Raw genomic sequence first — 22,402 nt, forward strand, 5'->3', positions numbered from 1 at the left:
TAGTGGTGCTGTGTGTCTTAGCAAAATTTAGTTTTACCTCTTTTCCAACAAGGCAATTATGTTCAGCTTCAGGGACCTTTCTCAGCAGAACCTGAGTATTTAAACTTTATGCACATTCAGTATGTTTATATATCCCAAAGAACTCCCATAACTTTGAAGCAATTTATCTAATTTCCATTGAGTACATGAATCCTCTACCACCGTAAATAAAAATAGCACTGTGTTTTCTTTATGTAGGCTTGTATGTATATAAAATAATGTTAAAGCATTTTTTCCAACAATGACCATGGAAATGTAACCTAGCTTTCAGGTAAACTTGAGTAAGATATGTCAGACCAATAAAATGAATTCTTAATTATCTCACCCTTTAACTCCTTAAGAAGCTACCGAAGTTTTTGAATTTTTGAATTTTGAGCCATTTTATGTTTAGTTTAAATGCTGCAAAGGATAGTAGTGATCTATCCCTTTCCTTTCTACCTATACATCTATAAAAAGTGTCATAAAGTAGATACTTTATTGTCGCATTGAAGACACTGAACCAGAAGAACTTTCTTAAAAGACAAAATACTTTCATAATGAAAACTAGAAATCTAGATTTTGTCCTTGTTACTTTTGTTTGTTTGTTTGTTTGTTTATATTACCATCTTTCCTAACAGAAGCAAAGCTGGGTGTCTTGTGAAGGACTCTCTCACTTCTGTGACTGCCGCCAGCAAGTCGGCTATGACAAACTCCAAGAAGTGACTCCTCAAAAGGGATTTCCCTAAAGATGGAGGAAGAGCTCCACGACTAGGATAACACCGTGTTCCAAGCAGACACAGTTGCTTGGAGACATTTGTGGATGAGCCATAAATGGAATTGAATGCTATCTCCACTCCAATTTTTCTTCCTCCTCATACTCCGGCACACAAAAAAACTATTGTAGAAGGCAGCTGTGGAGGTTGCCAGAAAGCCAGCAAACCCATATTAACGACATGACCCTTTATGATACACGTTTATTTATATTCAGTGAAGTAGGTTACTGACAATTTGGCCATTAATTTGCTGTTTATAAATCGTATTTTCCTTGTGTAGTAACCACAAGACTTTGACATTCACAGTTGTGCTGAAAGAAACAAGTTTATTAAAGAAGGCGAAGGAGGGAGAAAAGATCAGTCCTTTAAAGTTCACCAAATTGCACATGTCAACCACTAAGTAAGATTCTGGACTTGAAAAACAGCAAAACGCCTAGTGAGGGGGAAAGAGAAGGGAAAGCGTTGTTCAATTCTCGTGTAGAAGGGGAATCAGATGGCAAAAAAAGTCTACTCCAACCCTTAAAGAAATATAATCCGGAGTTTATATCAGATGGTTTATGGGAGTTTATTGGAATATACAACAGGGTTCATGTCGTGTGTCACAAGGTGACGCCTGTTCGCTGGTGATTTACAGGCTCCATGTGCCGGCATTACTGTAATTTATAGAACGCAGATGGTCCCGGGGTGCCCCCGCTGACTTGTAGCTGAATCGGGACCTAAGCCCCATGTGTCATCTGCTCTGGGTACCTCAGGCTCACTTCCCAAAATTACGTGCCAACACGTCTCTGTTCTTAACTGGAAGATTCCAGAGACCCTTACCTGGGAAAAAATGCAACTTAAAAATATGCAACTGCGGCTGAGCTGGGAAAAGAGGGGGAGTGAGGTAGTTTGTCCCCTCTGCCCAAAGAAAGCCAGTGTCAGTCTCTTACCTTCCTTGGGCACTTTTCCTTAAGAGGTTTGTCACCACTATATTGTTAACAGGGAAACAAGATGCTGCTTTCTTTCCTGAATGAGTCCCAACTCTGTATCTCTGCTAACTGTCCCCACTCCAAAACTTATTTAAAAAGAGCAAAGGAAGGCTAAGACATTTAAAACTTTTTGCCTGTTTCCACTATAGACTGCCAAAAAGCCTCCATCCCTAGCCACCTTCAAAACTATTACAGAATTGTGTCTTTATTACAGAACCTCTTTATTACCCTCAAAGGATATGGTTCAGAAAGACGGTGTAATAACGTGGGACGGATGTTTACAGAATCTAATGTAAATGGATTGACCTTTCAAAAGATTGTTTTATCAGCACTTTAATTCACAAATTAAGGCACACGTGTTGGTTTTGAACTCGCTTTCAGTCCCTTCGTTTGAAGTTTCCAGCACTCCTTGTTCTGGCGCTAACATATTTCATAGCGCGTTGGAATCTCTGCTGGCCAAGGGGCTGTTAGAGAAGAAAGGACCCTTGAAGGTCCCTTCGTGCTGCTCAGACATCTTGCTTTGAGCTCTTTATGGAGAAATTGAGTTCAACGATCTGGCAATCACAAACATGTCCCTTAATAACTTGTTCCAGCATCTTCGTACACTGCCACCAAAATGCTCCCATTTCTCCTTGCCCGCCAGCCCCTCACAATCCTAGGGATGGCAGGAAGGACAAGAAGAGGTACTTCCAGCACATTCTCCCACACATCAGCAGGAAACACAGGACCCTAACTCTAGAACAGCATCGTCTGATAGGAAGAGTGCAACCCCTGCCTATAATTCTAAATTGTCTAGTAGACCCCCCCAAAAAGTAAGAAGAAACAGGTGAAATGAAACCATCATGTTTGACACAATCGCATATATCTGAAAAAATTTCATTCAATAAGTAATCAATATTAAAAATATCACTGAGATCTTACTTTTTTTTTTTTTTTTTTTTTACACTATGTCTCCAAACTCTGACAAGTACTTTACATGTAGGGCGCATCTTAATTCAGACAAGGCACAGTTCACGTGCTCAATAGCTACCTGGCTGGTGGCTACAGTATTGGGTAGCGTACTTCCAGAACATTTCTCTGATGAAGAAGTTGATCTAGAAAACCTGAGACAAGCAATAACTCTTGTGACTTTGTCTAGAAGAAGTAGCCATATATACATGTTTTAATACTTTAAAAAAAAAAAAACATGTAGGTATGCAGTAGGTGTGACTATGTACTGTTTTCTTATCAAGCAAAAGGGGCGGGTTTGGGGGAGTCTGAGAGGAGAGCCAGGAGGGCTGTAATGGAAATAAAATTGACAGCCTCTCAAAACTCAGGTGGCACTTTCCTTTTCCAGTTAATTACGGTTTTAATTACATGGCTTCTTGCGACTCCTTGATACCTAATAAACCAGACTCTTTGGGGCAGCCAAGTTGGGTTTTACTTGAACTGCAGGTGTAAGACTCAGCATGAAACATAAATCAACTTCTTAAACATGCTCCCAGGGTGTGTTCAAGCTTTTTCTTCCTGTTTGCTTGTAAAATCACATCTTTTCACCATTGTTGGTAAAGAAGTGATTGAAGCAGCTATGAGTTGAATAATAGCTTTGTGTTTTTGACTCACTTGGCCTGGCATAAAACATTTTGCCTCTGATGAAATGGAAGAGGAGAATACAAGATGGGTTTTTTTTTTTCCTCTTTCAGTCTTATGAATAATATATACTCCTAAATATTGACCATTTCATTTAAGAAAATAAATACCTGTTAGGGAAAATAAAAATGAAGGCCCTGGGAATGCATTAGGATTTCTGGTTTGAGTATTTGGAACCCATGAGATGATGGGGAGCTGGATTTATTCCGGGCAAGAGCTACGTGAGGTCAGTCTAGTTCAAATCCTGTAGAGCGTGGGCCTGGAGTGGGGAGGGGGAGAGGCTCGGCGGCAACAGAAAACAGGGAGGGAGAGAAGCGTTCTTAAAGTCCTCACTGGCTAGAAAACCAGCAGCATCTGATGGCATTATAAGCAGCTTGCAATTTAGCTTCAGCAGCAGGAAAATCTGCACTTGATCAACTCTGCCATAACTAGTAAACGTCACTATGGTGAATGTGGATTTCAATGGAAGGTTTTGCAGTGCCTAGTGATAATTCTGCCAGTTCTCCCTCCTTCCCTCCTCCACCCATAAAGAGAAAGTGCAACATATGGTATTTGCATGTTATCACAAAATATGAGATACTGGGTGAAATAAATTATGTGTGAAGGGGGTTTAGCCCATAATTTCTAGTAATTTCAAAAACATGAAAATGGCTTTTGAAGTAGGAGAGAGGGTCTTTCTCCTTGGGGAAAACTTCAAAACACATCACACGCTATATAAACACAAATGCGTTTACCTTGCCTGGGCCTCCCTTTTTTTCTCCTTGGAATTCTGGCTAATTGTCAATGATGTCTGTGTTCTGACAGGAGGTTTCTTTCTCAGACCTGAATTATTTGAACGCAAGCTCTCTGATAGGGAAATACTATGGTGAGTAGGAAAGTTCGAGGGGGAGGGCTTGTGGGGGAGAATTGGGGAGCAAAGAAAGTTGCTGCACAGGAATTACAATCTTCTTATGAAAGAAGACCCAAAGTTGATTCATGGTCTGTGGCTCCTCCCAGGTTCTCATCAATAATGCTACGTCTTGAAAAGATGTTTTCCTTGTCTCTGAGTGGTCCCTACTTGTTATTCTCTTCTTAACACTCACAGCTCTCTTCCTGGAGATGCAATGAATAGATCAAACTCATAGACCCAGATTAGCAGTCAAGATGCAACCCTTGGAGAGTCTGCATATCTGGCTCCTATTGGCCCCTTAACCATGGTCGCATTTTGGAAATATGTCCAGGATGAGTGTATGGGTGTATATAAACTCTGAGCTGGAAAGTACTTTGTTTTTATGTTAGCAATGAAGACCTAAAACCTGGCGTTCATGGGTATTATTGTAACTGCAGCCCAGAAGTCACTAGTTGTCAGAGTTTCTGTTCATCTTTCATTTAAAATGAATGGTTAATACTATGCACAATAGTTGATTAATACGTATTTGCCAAGTCTGCTCTACTTCAAAGTCCAGAGGATAGGCGAACAGCTTGAAGCACCCAGCCTAGCACACAGTCAGTGCTTGGTAACTAGTGGCTGAGCAAATAAATGAATTGCAGTGGAGTTAAACTCCTCCATCTTCTCAGGACAGGTGAAGAAAGAGAGAGGATCCAGGAAAACTGGGTCCAGTAACGTATCATTAAAATGCTCATCAAGTTGTAAGGGGAAAAATGGCTGAGAGACCCAAAGTAGACTTACTTGAATTCCTCAATCTCTCTTCTCAGCCAGTGCACCTGGCTGCCCAGAAATTCTAAGATTATTTACCCTTGGATGCCAAAGACATCATCCCTGAAGCAGTGGGAAGGAGAGCAGAAGGAAAGGATCATCAGGAAAAATGCAACATGGTAATCACTACGATAGCCCATGAGAGCTTAAAAAGCACTTTCAAAGAATTTTCTTGAGTTAATCTGCATAAAAATTTTGTGTTGAACCCATTATCTTCATGGCAGAAGAGGAAACTAAGGTTCAGAGAAATGAAGAGCCTTGCCTAAAATCACAATGATAAAAAAAAAATCCTTGCTATCCAAGCTCTGAAACCAAGGAGACTGAGTCCTTTCTTAAGTTGTATTTTTAAAAATCAATTAGTAAAAAATCAGGACACCTGGGTGGCTCAGTCTGTTAAGTAACTGCCTTTGGCTCAGGTCATGATCTCAGGGTCCTGGGATCGAGTCCCACCTTGAGTTCTCTCCTCAGCTGGGAGTCTGCTTCTCCCTCTGTGCTCGCTCACTCTCTCAAACAAATAAATAAATAAAAATCAACTAGTAAAAAGTCAATTAGTGAAAATATCTTTGTCTCAGTCAGATCCTCAATTTCTACCCCCAGGGCAACTATTTCTAGGTTCTTTAGTATTCTTAAAGAAATTTAAGTGTATATATAAGCATACACACACACACACACACACACACACACACACACACACACAAGTAGGGGCATGATAACACATTCCTCTGAACAAAGCTTTCATTTATAGAAACTGTAGCTGGGTGAGTATTTATATAAAGGTTCCCATCAAGTACGGATCTCCATCATTGTATTATATTTTATAAATATAATGTATTTTTCCATTTCCCCTTTAGTGGGTATTTAAGTTGCTTATAGGAATTGACATTGTTAACAATGCTGAAATGAATGTAAAATTAGAAGAGGACACTGCAGGAAGATCTGACAAGGTAAGATTGTGTGTTGGGAAGAGATCCAGTGTAACATTAGGGCACCTGGGTCCTGATCTTAACAAGATCTGTGATAATGAAGCCTCTCAAAGTCTAAATGACCTCGGAGACCTCCTACCTCCTCCAAAATGGGATAGAGGGAAGGTAACGTTCTCCAGTCATTAGATTTATTGGTAGTGCTTTCAATGTAATTAACACCATAATGGATGCCAAAGTTGTTCCTCATCCATGCCCCCTCGCTTGGATATCCACATCACCCCTTTACAGCTTCTATGTTTTGGGGGGAAGCTGACATCAAGGCCTAAATGTGACTCGGGCTCAACTTCATCAATATAATCCCTTCCCCTGGCTACAGTTTTCAGGTCTGGGATGAGTATAGACCAAATTGGATCACAAAGACACAGAAGGATCTGGGAAAGAGATTTCTCACTCTATTGCGATTTCCTGGAGGGGAAAACATGTAAACCCAGAAAGTGTTCGTGGCCATCTGCCAAGCCCCCCAAAATGCCAACCTTAGGATAAAGTTAACAGCAGAAGGGAAGTATGGAGAGAAGAACGGTTCTGTGGACTTTGGTGATATTCTTAAACCACTGAGACAACCCAACCTGAAGGCTTGCCCAATTTTGCTTTCTATTTATGTCAGCCAATAGGTCTAAGTCTTTATGGTTAAATTTGAATTATATTTTTCTGTTACATGCAATTTAAGGCATCTTAAGAAACAGGAAATTAAGTATCAATATAGATACTAGTGTAAGCACACAGTTGATTGATATTTCTTGAATACAGGTCAGGTACTAAGTACTTTATAAGCATTACCACCTTTAATCATCATGGCAACCCATCAAAACAGACACTACCGTACACCTCTGGCTGATGAGAAAACAGCCTCAGAAATGTTAAGTAACAGTCCAGGTCTTGCAGTTAATTAGCAGAGGAGCTTAGAAGTATATACCTCTTCTAGACCCAATGCAAATAAACACGTTTATTCAATGTACCATCATTCTAAGCAACACTGTGAAGGGGAAGGCTTTTCTCTAGTGACTTACCCTACCAGAACCCTCCTTCTAAATGTACACAGGGCCCTCAACTGAAACCTCCTCCCCACCAAGGTAAAGGAACTGGGTCCAGCTGGCCACCATGTCTCTACCTTGGAGCTTTCTGGAGTCTCACAGTCCTGGAGTCTCACAGAGATACCCATTCAAGTTAAATTATTAATAGGTAAACATGATTTTATGATATGCTTTTTCCAACATATTTGCATTTTACCAGAAACCTTTGAAGTCTTTCCCCAGATGAGAGATTAATGGAGGACAATAAAGGTACCAGGTACATTAGAAGATGGGTAGATGTGATTTTCAAATAGTTCTTTTGGGGTGACAACATTTATCACTCGTCAGATTATATGAACATCAAGCTCACATTTTATTGACTGAAATTGACAAGTTCATTCACCATGTGGCAAAAATCAAGTAGAAAATTCCTGATCTAAAAGATAAGAAATAATTAGCAACAGAATCACATTTTCTAACAACAAAATGTCAGAAGGAATGAACCCTTCTTTGGGCATGAATATGCCAGTGATTTATAAACAACCACACATATCACATATCTACAATATGAGCATCTTTTTTTTTGTTTTGTTTTTCCTGCTTACCTGATTAATTTATAGAAGGAGCTCAGATTCACCACTGGTATCCAGTCCTTTGTTTTCTTCTTTTCATGGCTTAAATACTTTTAGATTAACTTCTTCCATATAACATTATTCTCATTATTGTCTTTTGTTTATATATACCAAAGACAGGAAGAAAAGAAAGAAAATAGGAAAGGAGGGAGGGAGAAGGATGAAAGAAAGGGAAGGGAAATATCAAAACTAAATTGTTTGAACAGACTTTCAGAATAAAAATGAAAACTGTAGTTATATTTATTAATTCTTTTCTGCCATAATTTACACTGCAGTATTTTATTATGTTGATTACTAGGAAGGAATAAAAAGACCTCACCAATAATTAATTAATTGTGCAATTAAATTCACACACCTGAATCTTCCACAAATGGTTAAATAAATCATTTTTAAGAGAATTAGTACGTAGTTGTTGTCCCAGATGTTCCAAAGGCAAACAGATGTGTTAATTAGCATACTTTAGGGCTTGAACTATACTTAAGTTTCTTCCTTATAATTTTTCCTTTTATTTCCGACTCTAAATTCCTTGGGTAAAAAAAGGTCAAAACCTGGCCCGAAAACAACAATTAATATCAGAAGAAAGTAAATGCATGTTTATCAGTAAATTAAATGGAAACTGCAAGGAAGGTATGGATTATTTGCTTGAACTGGGATAATCTAACAAAAATTAAAACAAAATCAACAAGCAAAAGTCGTAGTAAACACACGTTTAAAAATATTCAAAACCAACTTCAATGTGTATTATTTCCAGTCACCCTCATGGTGCCTCCGTGGGGAAAGGGCCTTTTATTTTTCCCATTCGCAGTAAAGGAACCAGAGACAGAGATGGTTTCAGTTTTCACGGCCAGTGAGTCACAGAAGCTGGTGTTCCCGGAACCTGCACATTCCAAATCCCACCCGTACTCTTTTTCCTCGATAATCCTTTTTCCCAGGAACTGAGGGTTCCCTAAAGTCTGCCAAGAGCTTAAGAAAGAGATGTCACGGAAGACAGGAAGGAGCCTTCCTACAAAGGGGAAAGGGTCTGTAAGAAATTATTTGATGAGCCTATGGAAACCCAGGGAACGTATTCAGAGTAACGTGGGAAAGATGAAATGCTATGAAGCTTTGAAGCAGAGATTTATTTTCTGGCAAGACAACCCGAAACTGCCCTGTTTTAGCAAAACGTATTTGGTGGCATGATGGAGTGAAGAAAGGCCTGGCAGAGGGAGGCCTGCTCCATGGGGTACTGGAGAGCACCGATGTTCTGGGGAGCCGTGGAGAAGGGTAGGAGGCTGTGGACTTACAGTCACCCCAAAAGGGCTTTTTCCTTCCCGTATGGTTTCATTGAGAAGAACAACAACTTTGTTATCAGAGCAGAGGTTGCATAACAATGATGAGGCTGGAGAAAACAATCTTCCCGGGGCTTCCAGTCCATCTGCTAACTTTTTCAGCTGAGCACACAGTCCCACGCCTCAAGCACCTCAAGACAAGCAATGAAGCACCCTCAGCAGGAAGAATGAATGGATGAGGGAGCTAGAAATTCTCGCACCTGCACTGCGACACAAACGGGGAGGCTTCATGGGTGAGGAACTCATCCTCTGAGGCTTCCAGGGGAACCTCTTCCTCAACCAGCCATGGATACAAATTCTACGTCCAAAGTCGCTTACACATTTGGAAAATATTCCAAGCGGTAACTCCCACTGCCTTGTACTTCAAAAGAACAAAGAAATCCGTGGGGGATCCAATGAGAAGATCTAAAGGGGAAAGTTCACGTTTAAAGGAAGAATCCTTTCTTTCAAACACTGATAAGAAAAAAAAAATGGCCCACTGTTAGCATTATCATGGTTACAACGGGGAAATCTGGGGCTTTGGGGATCTGGCCAAAGTCACAGAGGAGTTAAAGAGCCAAAAAAGGATTAGTGGACCCAGGTCTTCTGGTTCTCCCACCAGCGACTGTCACGGCCAGTCAGCCAAAGTAAGGCCCAGAGAGACTTAATTGAACTACCCGTTTCCTAATGTCCATGTACTTCATGGTCTCGCGGCCACCACCACTGGCAGGAAAATTCTACACGAATGCCTCTCACCCCTCTCTTCTGGAAATCTCCAGTTTTCAGGATACATAGTAGCACTTTGGTTTAGAGGCAGCATTTTCCGAACACTCTCATTATTTGGCAAAGTAGCACCAGGCCAATCGTGAGCCCCTGTTTAGAACATCACTGTATCGTTTCTTGTATGAGCAGAAACTAGAAATCCAATTAGGAGTGGGAATGGCAGATAACCCTTTATAGGCGAGATTATGAGTACATATCGGGCCCGCTTTGGAGAGGATTCATCATAGAAGAATTACATAAACACCAATAGAGCAAAACTTGGAATTCTTTGAGAACAGAAGGATAAAGAAAACCAGAGAGCTGCAGAGGTTTTGCTACTATGTATAGCCGGAATGTTGCTGCTATGAGCCCGGGAAGCATTTACAGTGAAGACAAGGAGGGAAGAGCTAAGGCATTTGGCAGGCATTGACAACATTCACTTGAAAAAGCGAAAATGCCCTGGAACATTTAGAGAGAATTATAAAGGATTTTGTCAGACTCCAAGGGAGAGAAAACTCCATAGTTGGAGATGGAGCTGGAGATCCGCGAACCTCTTGCCTCAGGGAGAGCGGAGCAGCCTTGGTGGGGAGTTGGGAGGCTGCCTTTCCAAGCCGCTCTCTGCCCTCTGACGGCTCTCCTCAGGCCTCGGAGGGCTCATCCTCATGTGATTTAGCGGGAGAGCAATATACAGGTTGCTGTAGAGATAGTCTCGAATGTGAGTGAAGACGGAAAGGAGGGGGACAGCTAGCTGCGTGGGGAGAACTGAGAGCAGACCCTGAGATGAAGCCAAGTGGCTTGCCCTGAAGACAGAGAGAGGAGATGGGCACTTCCCCTCCTGAACTGGGTCTCCCCTCGAGCCACAGCTGCCTCCCTGAATGTGTGACCTGCTCAGTTATACAGGAACTAAATAAACTTCCAGAAGGACCCTGGGTTTGGTTTAATGCTCTACGGTTACCATCTTGAAATCCTTAATTATTTTTGAGCCCAGGACCTCACATTTTCATTTCGAACTGAGCCCCTCAGATCAGGTGGCCGGTCCCTCTCTCCTGTAGAGCAGTGTCCAGTGTCCAGACCCTGTCCCAAATGCCCAAAGCTGGGGATATCTGTCTCCCGGTTGACCAGCAGGCTCAAAGAAATATGGAGGAAGTCGAGGCAGATAATTGTATTGACAAAGTGAGAAATTTGAGGCGATAGCATATTGTTTTCTTCTTGGTAGAAACCTGACAAGGATTTATTTTCTAGTCCTTAGTGGCATTGTATCTTTTTCTAAAAGCCCTAAGGGCTGTGATTGGACCTGGTGCAGTTTAAGAGAGAGATTGTAACCACTAGGCCAACAAGAGGGAGACTGTGCCATCAACTCAACCCAATTCAATATGGACTAACGCCCCCGGGGAGGGAAATCTTGGTGAGGCCCTGCGGTGATTGTTTCAGAAGGGGATGTCACTGGTTCATTGAGTTGAAGAAACACACCTTGAGCTGGCTGGTTTCTAAGCCAGTGTGAATGCTTCACACTGAAGAAAGCACTTGAGAAGTTGGTCTGGAAGTACTGAAGGCTAGATCAATCCAGAACCCTGTTTAATTCAGATCCTCGCCTCAGCAACCTTCCTGAAACGTCCTCACAAAAGAACACACTGCTTCTGTAGCACAGAAGGTCTATATAAAAATTATTACATTTCAATAAATAAGTAATATAATTAAGAGTAATCTTTTCCATATCCCAAATTCAGCACTAAAATTCAACAAGCCCGCACATATTCCAGAGACAATAACCAAAGGGGAGGGAGTTTGAGGAAACAGATGAAAACAATATAAAGACATGCAAAACTGCTATTAGCTTGGGATAGATAAAAGAATTTCTAAATTATAGCTTTTGGTAATGTTTAAGTTGAGAGTCTAGTAATCTGGGTGCAAATTGTACTTGGGGGCATTTGTTCTTTGTAAAAGTAAATAGATTCAGAAAGAAGAACTAGAGTTGCTAAGCCCACCACCAGAAAATGAATCTTCAGAGGAGGTTTTCCAGCCCTTTGAAACGTTATATAAAACCTATCACCACGGGGCTTCAAAGTTAAGACTCTGAGCCAAGGCTGGCCTGTTGCATGGAAGTGAACCTAGAAATCACTCACCTCATGAACCTCTTCTCTGGTAGGAGAAGTCCTAGGTAGAAGACTATCTTCTGCTGAAGCCCTCAGTATATACGGGACGGAAAGGGCAGGGAGGAGGGCAGTGCCTTCAGCACCATCACAACCCCTTCCCCAACCCAAGATGGCCCAGAGAGGATGGGACTCGCCCAAGATACACAGCTCAGTGGAGGTGGGTATGGGAGTCCCACTCAGGCCTCTAACCCTAGTCCAGTCTTTCATGAAAGGGAGGGGGCAAGAGCACACCAGTGCCCCCAGTTCTAGTCAAGCAGGAACAGCCACCCATGTCACCCCCAGCCTGGCACCCTGAGGCCACACTGTGCCAAGACCCAGGCTGAGCCATCCTTGCTCAATGAAGCCACAGGGATCCAGAAAGAAGGTATTCCAAGAATCTAGAATCCACAAGTTCATGGAGACTGTTCTCAGATATTACCTCTGGCCCTGTGCCCTGAGTCCCTGTAGTCAGGGCCTCAAAGATCCCTGAACTGGGCCTTCCTGATTATCGCTTCTATCTCCAAACAACTCTCTCTCTCTCTCTCTCTCTGTGTGTGTGTGTGTGTCACTGTTTTTTTTTTTTTTTTAAGATTTTATTTATTTATTTGAGAGAGAGAAAGAGAGTAAGCACAAGCGGGGATGGAGGTGCAGAGGGAGAAGCAGACACCCTCCAAGCAGGAAGCCCCATGGGGGGCTCAATCCCAGGACCCCAAGAACATGACCTGAGCTGAAGGCAGATGCTTAACAGACTGAGCCACCCAGGTACCCCTCTCTCACAGTTTTTTTATGTGACCAGAGCCTTCTTTACTGAGGAACTAGTCTATGAAAATGTGATTTTCATCTTATTTTGGAAACCCCAAAATGTTCATGCATCTGGCTCTGTGAGGATCCAAATTGGTGTACACCAGTAGACCTCAAACTTGCGGGTCCATCGGAATCCCCTAGAGACCCGCTGAACACATTGTTTGGCCTGTTCCCTGACATTCTGCTTCAGCCGATCTGGGGTGGAACTTGAGAATGTGCATTTCTGACAAGTTCCAAGGGCTGCTGCCACTGCCGCTGCTGTTGGTCGAGGGACCACTCTTGGTCCTTGCTGTCAACTGTGTCTGAGGGAAGGCTGACTCTGTTCCACACACCTTCGCAGCACTGCAGGGTTGAACACTGCTTCCAAAGACATGACGTCACATCTCAGTGCTCTGCTAGGTTTGTCTTGAAATATCAAGAGCAAGACTTGCTAATACCCTCAGCCTTGGCCTTCCTGTGACTTCCTGTGAGGCTCACATTCTCGGCTCTGCAAGACAATCTGAACAGGGAACTGGTGTTGGGCTCCAAAAAGACTCCTCTTGCTTGTAGAGCACAAAGTGAAGCTGCTGGGCCCACATGACATGGTGGCTCCACTGACACTGGCAAGACCAAGAATGTTGACAGAAAATATAACGGCACAGGAAGGGAGGGGGATGACATTTTCTTGAAATGTCCAGATCAGATATTTATATGGTCTCAAATCTCAGGTTCAAACCCATGTCCCTTTACCAGACAAGAGACAGGAAAACCCTTCACTGGAATAGGAAAACGAGAAGCAAAATCTTTAGAAATGATAAAGCTGGTGTTCATTAATATTTAAAGAGGCGGTACTTTTTTTTTAAAAATATTCCAATAATTCTTTTGTTCTTTTAGGTGAATTTAACAGAGAGATTTCTCCTTCCAATTGTGTGCCTTATGAAAATAAGATAATTGATTTCAGAGAAATGTTATTTACAAATTAAGTTATTTTCTCATTTGTATTTTAATTTCTTGCTTAGTTCTGGTCAAAAATCCTATGAGTTATGCATTTTAATTTATAATTAAATAACCAAGTAATAATAGGACATTACTAATATGCTAGTCATAAAAATGACTACTGTAAAAAGAAATGCATAGGGACAATTCATTGTGAAGAAAACAGAGAAATATAGGTTAATTTAAAGTTGAAATTTGGTTCTTAATTTGCCATTATTATACTCTGGAATTAATTCCAGAATTGCCTCACTGTGTGTTAGGCCCTATGGGAAAACCAATAAATTAACAGACATGAAAGAAATTTGTGAATGTTAAATCATGAAAAAAATTGCATGAGAAGGCAGAGAGGGTCAAGATGGCGGAGAAGTAGCAGGCTGAGACTACTTCGGGTAGCGGAAGATCAGCTAAATAGCTTATCTAAAGATTGCAAACACCTACAAATCCAACGGGAGATTGAAGAGAAGAAGAACAGCAATTCTAGAAACAGAAAATCAACCACTATCTGAAAGGTAGGACTGGCGGAAAAGTGAATCCAAAGCGACGGGAAGATAGACCGCGGGGGGAGGGGCCGGCTCCCGGCGAGCGGCGGAGCAACGGAGCAAAATCAGGACTTTTAAAAGTCTGTTCCGCTGAGGGACATCGCTCCAGAGGCTTAACTGGGGTGAAGCCCAGGCGGGGTCAGCGCGGCCTCAGGTCCCGCAGGGTCGCAGAAGGATCGGGGGTGTCTGAGTGTCGCAGAGCTTACCGGTATTAGAACGGGGAAGCCGGCTACAGAGACAGAGCCGAGGAGTGACTCTCAGCTCGGGGTTGCCTTGAACCAGTCACAGGCTCGGTCAGCTCGGAGCGCGGCCAGAGGCCAGGGTGACGGGAGTCATTGGGCGCTGTTCTCTGAGGGCGCACTGAGGAGAGGGGCCCCGGGCTCTCGGCTCCTCCGGGCTGGAGACCGGGAGGCCGCCATCTTCATTCCCGTCCTCCGGACTCTATGGAAAGCGCTCAGGGAACAAAAGCTCCCGAAAGCAAACCCGAGCGGATTACTCAGCGCGGCCCCGGGTAAGGGCGGTGCAACTCCGCCTGGGGCAAAGACGCTTGAGAATCACTACAACAGGCCCCTCCTCCAGAAGATCAACGGGAAATCCAGCCAGGACCAAGTTCACCTACCAAGGAGAGCGGCGGAATTCCAGAGGAGAAGAAAGCAAAGCACGGAACTCATGGCTTTCTCCCCATGATTTTTTAGCCTTGCAGTTAATTTAATTTTTTTTTCTTTTTCAATTTTTTTTTCTTTTTCTCTTCTTCTGCTAAATTTTTTTAACTTTTACCGTTTTCTTTTTTAACGTTTTTTAAATAGTTTATCTAATATATATATATTTTTTCCTCTTTTTATATTTTTTCTTTATCGGCTTTCTTTTTTTAAATAGTTTCTTTTTTTTTTTCTTTTCTTTTTGAACCCCTTTTTATCCCCTTTCTCCCCCCTCACAATTTGGGATCTCTTCTGATTTAGCTAAAGCATATTTTCCTGGGGTTGTTGCCACCCTTTTAGTATTTTACTTGCTCCTTCATAAACTCTTATCTGGACAAAATGACAAGGCGGAAAAATTCACCACAAAAAAAAGAACAAGAGGCAGTACCAAAGGCTAGGGACCTAATCAATACAGACATTGGTAATATGTCAGATCTAGAGTTCAGAATGACGATTCTCAAGGTTCTAGCTGGGCTTGAAAAAGGCATGGAAGATATTAAAGCAACCCTCTCGGGAGATATAAAAGCCCTTTCTGGAGAAATAAAAGAACTAAAATCTAACCAAGTTGAAATCAAAAAAGCTATTAATGAGGTGCAATCAAAAATGGAGGCTCTCACTGCTAGGATAAATGAGGCAGAAGAAAGAATTAGCGATATAGAAGACCAAATGACAGAGAATAAAGAAGCTGAGCAAAAGAGGGACAAACAGCTACTGGACCACGAGGGGAGAATTCGAGAGATAAGTGACACATTAAAAAGAAACAACATTAGAATAATTGGGATTCCAGAAGAAGAGGAAACAGAGAGGGGAGCAGAAGGTATATTGGAGAGAATTATTGGAGAGAATTTCCCCAATATGGCAAAGGGAACAAGCATCAAAATTCAAGAGGTTCAGAGAACCCCCCTCAAAATCAATAAGAATAGGCCCACACCCCGTCACCTAATAGTAAAATTGACAAATCTTAGTGACAAAGAAAAGATCCTGAAAGCAGCCCGGGAAAAGAAGTCTGTAACGTACAATGGTAAAAATATTAGATTGGCAGCAGACTTATCCACAGAGACCTGGCAGGCCAGAAAGAGCTGGCATGATATATTCAGAGTACTAAATGAGAAAAACATGCAGCCAAGAATACTATATCCAGCTAGGCTATCATTGAAAATAGACAGAGAGATTAAAAGCTTCCAGGACAAACAAAAACTGAAAGAATTTGCAAATACCAAACCAGCTCTACAGGAAATATTGAAAGGGGTCCTCTAAGCAAAGAGAGACCCTCAAAGTAGTAGATCAGAAAGAAACAGAGACAATATACAATAACAGTCACCTTACAGGCAATACAATGGCACTAAATTCTTATCTCTCAATACTTACCCTGAATGTTAATGGGCTAAATGCCCCAATCAAAAGACACAGGGTATCAGAATGGATAAAAAAACAAAACCCATCTATATGTTGCCTACAAGAAACTCATCTTAAACCCGAAGACACCTCCAGGTTCAAAGTGAGGGGGTGGAAAAGAATTTACCATGCTAATGGACATCAGAAGAAAGCAGGAGTGTCAATCCTTATATCAGATCAATTAGATTTTAAGTCAAAGACTATAATAAGAGATAAGGAAGGACACTATATCATACTCAAAGGAACTGTCCAACAAGAAGATCTAACAATTTTAAATATCTATGCCCCTAACGTGGGAGCAGCCAACTATATAAACCAATTAATAACAAAATCAAAGAAACACATCAACAAGAATACAATAATAGTAGGGGATTTTAACACTCCCCTCACTGAAATGGACAGATCATCCAAGCAAAAGATCAACAAGGAAATAAAGGCCTTAAATGACACACTGGACCAGATGGACATCACAGATATATTCAGAACATTTCATCCCAAAGCAACAGAATACACATTCTTCTCTAGTGCACATGGAACATTCTCCAGAATAGATCACATTCTTGGTCCTAAATCAAGTCTCAACCGGTATCAAAAGATTGGGATCATTCCCTGCATATTTTCAGACCACAATGCTCTAAAGCTAGAACTCAATAACAAGAGGAAATTTGGAAAGAACCCAAATACATGGAGACTAAACAGCATCCTTCTAAAGAATGAATGGGTCAACCAGGAAATTAAAGAAGAATTGAAAAAATTTATGGAAACAAATGATAATGAAAACACAACGGTTCAGAATCTGTGGGACACAACAAAGGCAGTCCTGAGAGGAAAATATATAGCGGTACAAGCCTTTCTCAAGAAACAAGAAAGGTCTCAGGTACACAACCTAACCCTACACCTAAAGGAGCTGGAGAAAGAAGAAGAAAGAAACCCTAAACCCAGCAGGAGAAGAGAAATCATAAAGATCAGAGCAGAAATCAATGAAATAGAAACCAAAAAAACAATAGAACAAATCAACGAAACTAGGAGCTGGTTCTTTGAAAGAATTAATAAGATTGATAAACCCCTGGCCAGACTTATCAAAAAGAAAAGAGAAAGGACCCAAATCAATAAAATCATGAATGAAAGAGGAGAGATCACAACGAACACCAAAGAAATACAGACAATTATAAGAACATACTATGAGCAACTCTACGCCAACAAATTGGACAATCTGGAAGAAATGGATGCATTCCTAGAGACATATAAACTACCACAACTGAACCAGGAAGAAATAGAAAGCCTCAACAGACCCATAACCAGTAAGGAGATTGAAACAGTCATCAAAAATCTCCAAACAAACAAAAGCCCAGGGCCAGACGGCTTCCTGGGGGAATTCTACCAAACATTTAAAGAAGAACTAATTCCTATTCTCCTGAAACTGTTCCAAAAAATAGAAATAGAAGGAAAACTTCCAAACTCATTTTATGAGGCCAGCATCACCTTGATCCCAAAACCAGACAAGGATCCCAACAAAAAGAACTACAGACCAATATCCTTGATGAACACAGATGCAAAAGTTCTCGCCAAAATACTAGCCAATAGGATTCAACAGTAGATTAAAAGAATTATTCACCACGACCAAGTGGGATTTATTCCAGGGCTGCAAGGTTGGTTCAACATCCGTAAATCAATCAATGTGATACAACACATTAATAAAAGAAAGAACAAGAACCATATGATACTCTCCATAGATGCTGAAAAAACATTTGACAAAGTACAGCATCCCTTCCTGATCAAAACTCTTCAAAGTGTAGGGATAGACGGCACATACCTCAATATTATCAAAGCCATCTATGAAAAACCCACCGCAAATATCATTCTCAATGGAGAAAAACTGAAAGCTTTTCCGCTAAGGTCAGGAACACGGCAGGGATGTCCGTTATCACCACTGCTATTCAACATAGTACTAGAAGTCCTAGCCTCAGCAATCAGACAACAAAAGGAAATTAAAGGCATCCAAATCGGCAAAGAAGAAGTCAAACTATCACTCTTTGCAGATGATATGATACTATATGTGGAAAACCCAAAAGACTCCACTCCAAAACTGCTAGAACTTGTCCAGGAATTCAGTAGTGTCAGGATATAAAATCAATGCACAGAAATCAGTTGCATTTCTCTACACCAACAACAAGACAGAAGAAAGAGAAATTAAGGAGTCCATCCCATTTACAATTGCACCCAAAACTATAAGATACCTAGGAATAAACCTAACCAAAGAGACTAAGAATCTATACTCAGAAAACTATAAAGTACTCATGAAAGAAATTGAGGAAGACACAAAGAAATGGAAAAATGTTCCATGCTCCTGGATTGGAAGAATAAATATTGTGAAAATGTCTATGCTACCTAAACCACTCTACACATTCAATGCAATTCCTATCAAAGTACCATCCATTTTTTTCAAAGAAATGGAACAAATAATCCTAAAATTTATATGGAACCAGAAAAGACCTCGAATAGCCAAAGGAATATTGAAAAAGAAAGCCAAAGTTGGTGGCATCACAATTCCGGACTTCAAGCTCTATTACAAAGCTGTCATCATCAAGACAGCATGGTACTGGCACAAAAACAGACACATAGATCAATGGAACAGAATAGAGAGCCCAGAAATGGACCCTCAACTCCATGGTCAACTCATCTTCGACAAAGCAGGAAAGAATGTCCAATGGAAAAAAGACAGCCTCTTCAATAAATGGTGTTGGGAAAATTGGACAGCCACATGCAGAAAAATGAAATTGGATCATTTCCTTACACCACACACGAAAATAGACTCAAAATGGATGAAGGATCTCAATGTGAGAAAGGAATCCATCAAAATCCTCGAGGAGAACACAGGCAGCAACCTCTTCGACCTCAGCCGCAGCAACATCTTCCTAGGAACATCACCAAAGGCAAGGGAAGCAAGGGCAAAAATGAACTTTTGGGATTTTATCAAGATCAAAAGCTTTTGCACAGCAAAGGAAACAGTGAACAAAACCAAAAGACAACTGACAGAATGGGAGAAGATATTTGCAAATGACATATCAGATAAAGGGCTAGTGTCCAAAATCTATAAAGAACTTAGCAAACTCAACACCCAAAGAACAAATAATCCAATCAAGAAATGGGCAGAGGACATGAACAGACATTTCTGCAAAGAAGACATCCAGATGGCCAACAGACACATGAAAAAGTGCTCCATATCACTCGGCATCAGGGAAATACAAATCAAAACCACCATGAGATATCACCTCACACCAGTCAGAATGGCTAAAATTAACAAGTCAGGAAATGACAGATGCTGGCGAGGATGCGGAGAAAGGGGAACCCTCCTACACCGTTGGTGGGAATGCAAGCTGGTGCAACCACTCTGGAAAACAGCATGGAGGTTCCTCAGGATGTTGAAAATAGAGCTACCCTATGACCCTGCAATTGCACTGCTGGGTATTTACCCTAAAGATACAAACGTAGTGATCCGAAGGGGCACGTCCACCCGAATGTTTATAGCAGCAATGTCTACAATAGCCAAACTATGGAAAGAACCTAGATGTCCATCTACAGACGAATGGATAAAGAAGATGTGGTATATATACACAATGGAATACTATGCAGCCATCAAAAGAAATGAAATCTTGCCATTTGCGACGACGTGGATGGAACTAGAGGGTATCATGCTTAGTGAAATAAGTCAATCGGAGAAAGACAACTATCATATGATCTCCCTGATATGAGGGAGAGGAGATGCAACATGGGGGGTTGAGGGGGTAGGAGAAGAGTAAATGAAACAAGATGGGATTGGGAGGGAGACAAACCATAAGTGACTCTTAATCTCACAAAACAAACTGAGGGTTGATGGGGGGAGGGGGTTGGGAGAGGGGGGTGGGGTTATGGATATTGGGGAGGGTATGTGCTATGGTGAGTGCTGTGAAGTGTGTAAACCTGGCGATTCGCAGACCTGTACCCCTGGGGATAAAAATATATGTTTATAAAGCTGTAAAAAAAAAAATTGCATGAGAATTCTTTAATAAGAGCATAAGATAATGTTTCTACTCTTGAAATAGTTTGAGCACCCCCAGCAGCCAGCCATTGGAGTCAGCCTCCTTATAACATGAATGTCTTTTCCACAGCACCACGGACAAGGGTCATCAAGTGCTATTTAAACCATCACAGATGGTCAAAAGATCTCCAGATAGTCCACACTGATGGGACACATGGAATCAGCCCAGTACCTCTTCCAATAGGAACCCATAGAAACATGAACACAGCTTTCATGGCCTAACTCTTCAGAGGCAAGTTCAATAATTCCAGTTGTATTAGATTAGCAAAATCCTGCAAGTCTGAAATCTAGAAGGCAGACTGGCAGGCTGGAGATTCAGGTAAGAGTTGATGTTGCAGTCTCAAGGAGAATTTGACCTTATTCAGGAAACCTGTCTTTGCTCTCAAGGCCTTCACCTAATTAAGCAAGGCTCACCCACAGTAGGGAAGATAATCTGCTTTACTCAGAGTCTATTGATTGGAATGTTAATTACATCTAGAAAATACCCTCACAGCAACATCTAGACAGGTGTTTGACCAAACAACTGGACACCATAGCTTGGCCAAGTTGACACACAAAATGAACCATCACACCAGTCCTTTCCGTGCTTTGGTCACATTGATAAGTCAGTTAGCTTTCTGGCCAGGGGAGGGGGCAAGGACTTGATTCTTCTGCTTTCTAGTTCTCTGAGGAGATGTAGAGTCACACTGGTCGGACTGATAGATGAATCCAGAAGGCTTCACTGAGCATTCAAAGCTAAGTCTTCACAGAACCTTCTACTTTAAAACCACAGGCAGAGTTTGATTTTTCCCCTTGCATGTGGCAAGCTTAGGGGGCAGGCCCCTTCCAGGCCTATGGTTCTGGAAGCTACATGTGGCTCTTGGTTTGGGGGTACAGGATTCACATGTCTGTCTAATCACAGCTCTCATTTCCTCTGAAAAATCTTGAATCTGGATTTCTATCTGACTTCTTGTGTTCCTCGCTTGATTCACAAATCAGAGAAGACGAAGGAAGGTGTGATTGTCACCTCTAAATCTTCAACAGCTTCCCCTCTCAGAATGCAGTCTGGTTTGTCTATGACCATCTTCACATCAGCGCCCAGTACAGAAGAAGTGAGGTGCTCCTCCTTTGATCCATAGCCTTTGGAGCAGCCCAGTCACTGCTACCTCTTCAAAGCAGTGTGGCCTTTGGCACATAATGATCAACCCTCCTTAGCCTCAGTCTCCTTGTTTACAAAATAAGGCTATGATTACCTCCTTCCTAGAGACGTTATGAGAGCTGAACTAAATGAGCTATGAATTTAAAACATCCAATCAAAGAGCCCAAGAGATAGTAAGTAGATGCTCAATAAATAGTGGCTTCTTTGGGGTCACTTTCAGACAAGCTTTCTTCCCACGACTTGCATTAGCGTAATGATCTTCTTAGTCCAAAAAGCAGGATTTCACACCTCATCAGTTTCAAAGCTGAATCATTTTGGTGGATGACCTGTTGAAGGAGTCCTGCCTGGGTTCAGTAGCTTCTGCATCATATCTCACATTCTTATAAACCGTCATGTGCTTGTTGTCTGGTTTAGGCCTGCCCTCGCTAAGTTTTTTGGGAACAGTTCTCCACCAGCCATATACCAACCTAATTATAATCTCTAGGTTTATGGTATCCTTAATTATATACAGGAGATCTTGGAAATTAAGGATTTATTCATTTACTTGTTTGGTGATCATGTATTGACCCTATTATTCTATATGAGGTTCTGGATTGAATGCCGGAATTGCCAAAATGAGACATTTGAGGACATTGCCAAATGTCCTCAAAAGCTTCTAGACTAGGGGCACCTGGGTGCCTCAGCTGGTTAAGTGTCTGCCTTCAGCTCAGTTCAGGATCCCAGGGTCCTGGGATTAAGTCCCACATCAGGCTTCTCCCTCTTCCTCTCCCTTTGCCTGCTGCTCTGCCTACATGTGAGTGCTCCCCCCCGCCCGCCTCTCTCTCTCTCTGTCAAATAAATAAATAAAATATTTTTTAAAAAAAGG

General features: G+C 41.6%; 1 long non-coding RNA gene across 2 annotated transcripts; it reads left to right on the plus strand.

Moving 5' to 3' along the window:
• The first annotated feature begins 660 nt into the window (after nt 1-660).
• LOC125109605 (uncharacterized) lies at nt 661-20,625 on the plus strand. Of its 2 annotated transcripts, none has more exons than XR_007130296.1 (3): nt 661-1,191; nt 5,084-5,203; nt 20,470-20,625. It is a non-coding gene; the product is annotated as an uncharacterized LOC125109605 (long non-coding RNA). The 2 variants fall into 2 exon arrangements; XR_007130297.1 differs by having other exon boundaries at nt 661-1,014; nt 5,088-5,203.
• The last annotated feature ends 1,777 nt before the right edge of the window (nt 20,626-22,402 follow it).

This window comes from Lutra lutra, chromosome 9 (assembly GCF_902655055.1).
Source record: "Lutra lutra chromosome 9, mLutLut1.2, whole genome shotgun sequence".
Taxonomy (NCBI): domain Eukaryota; kingdom Metazoa; phylum Chordata; class Mammalia; order Carnivora; family Mustelidae; genus Lutra; species Lutra lutra.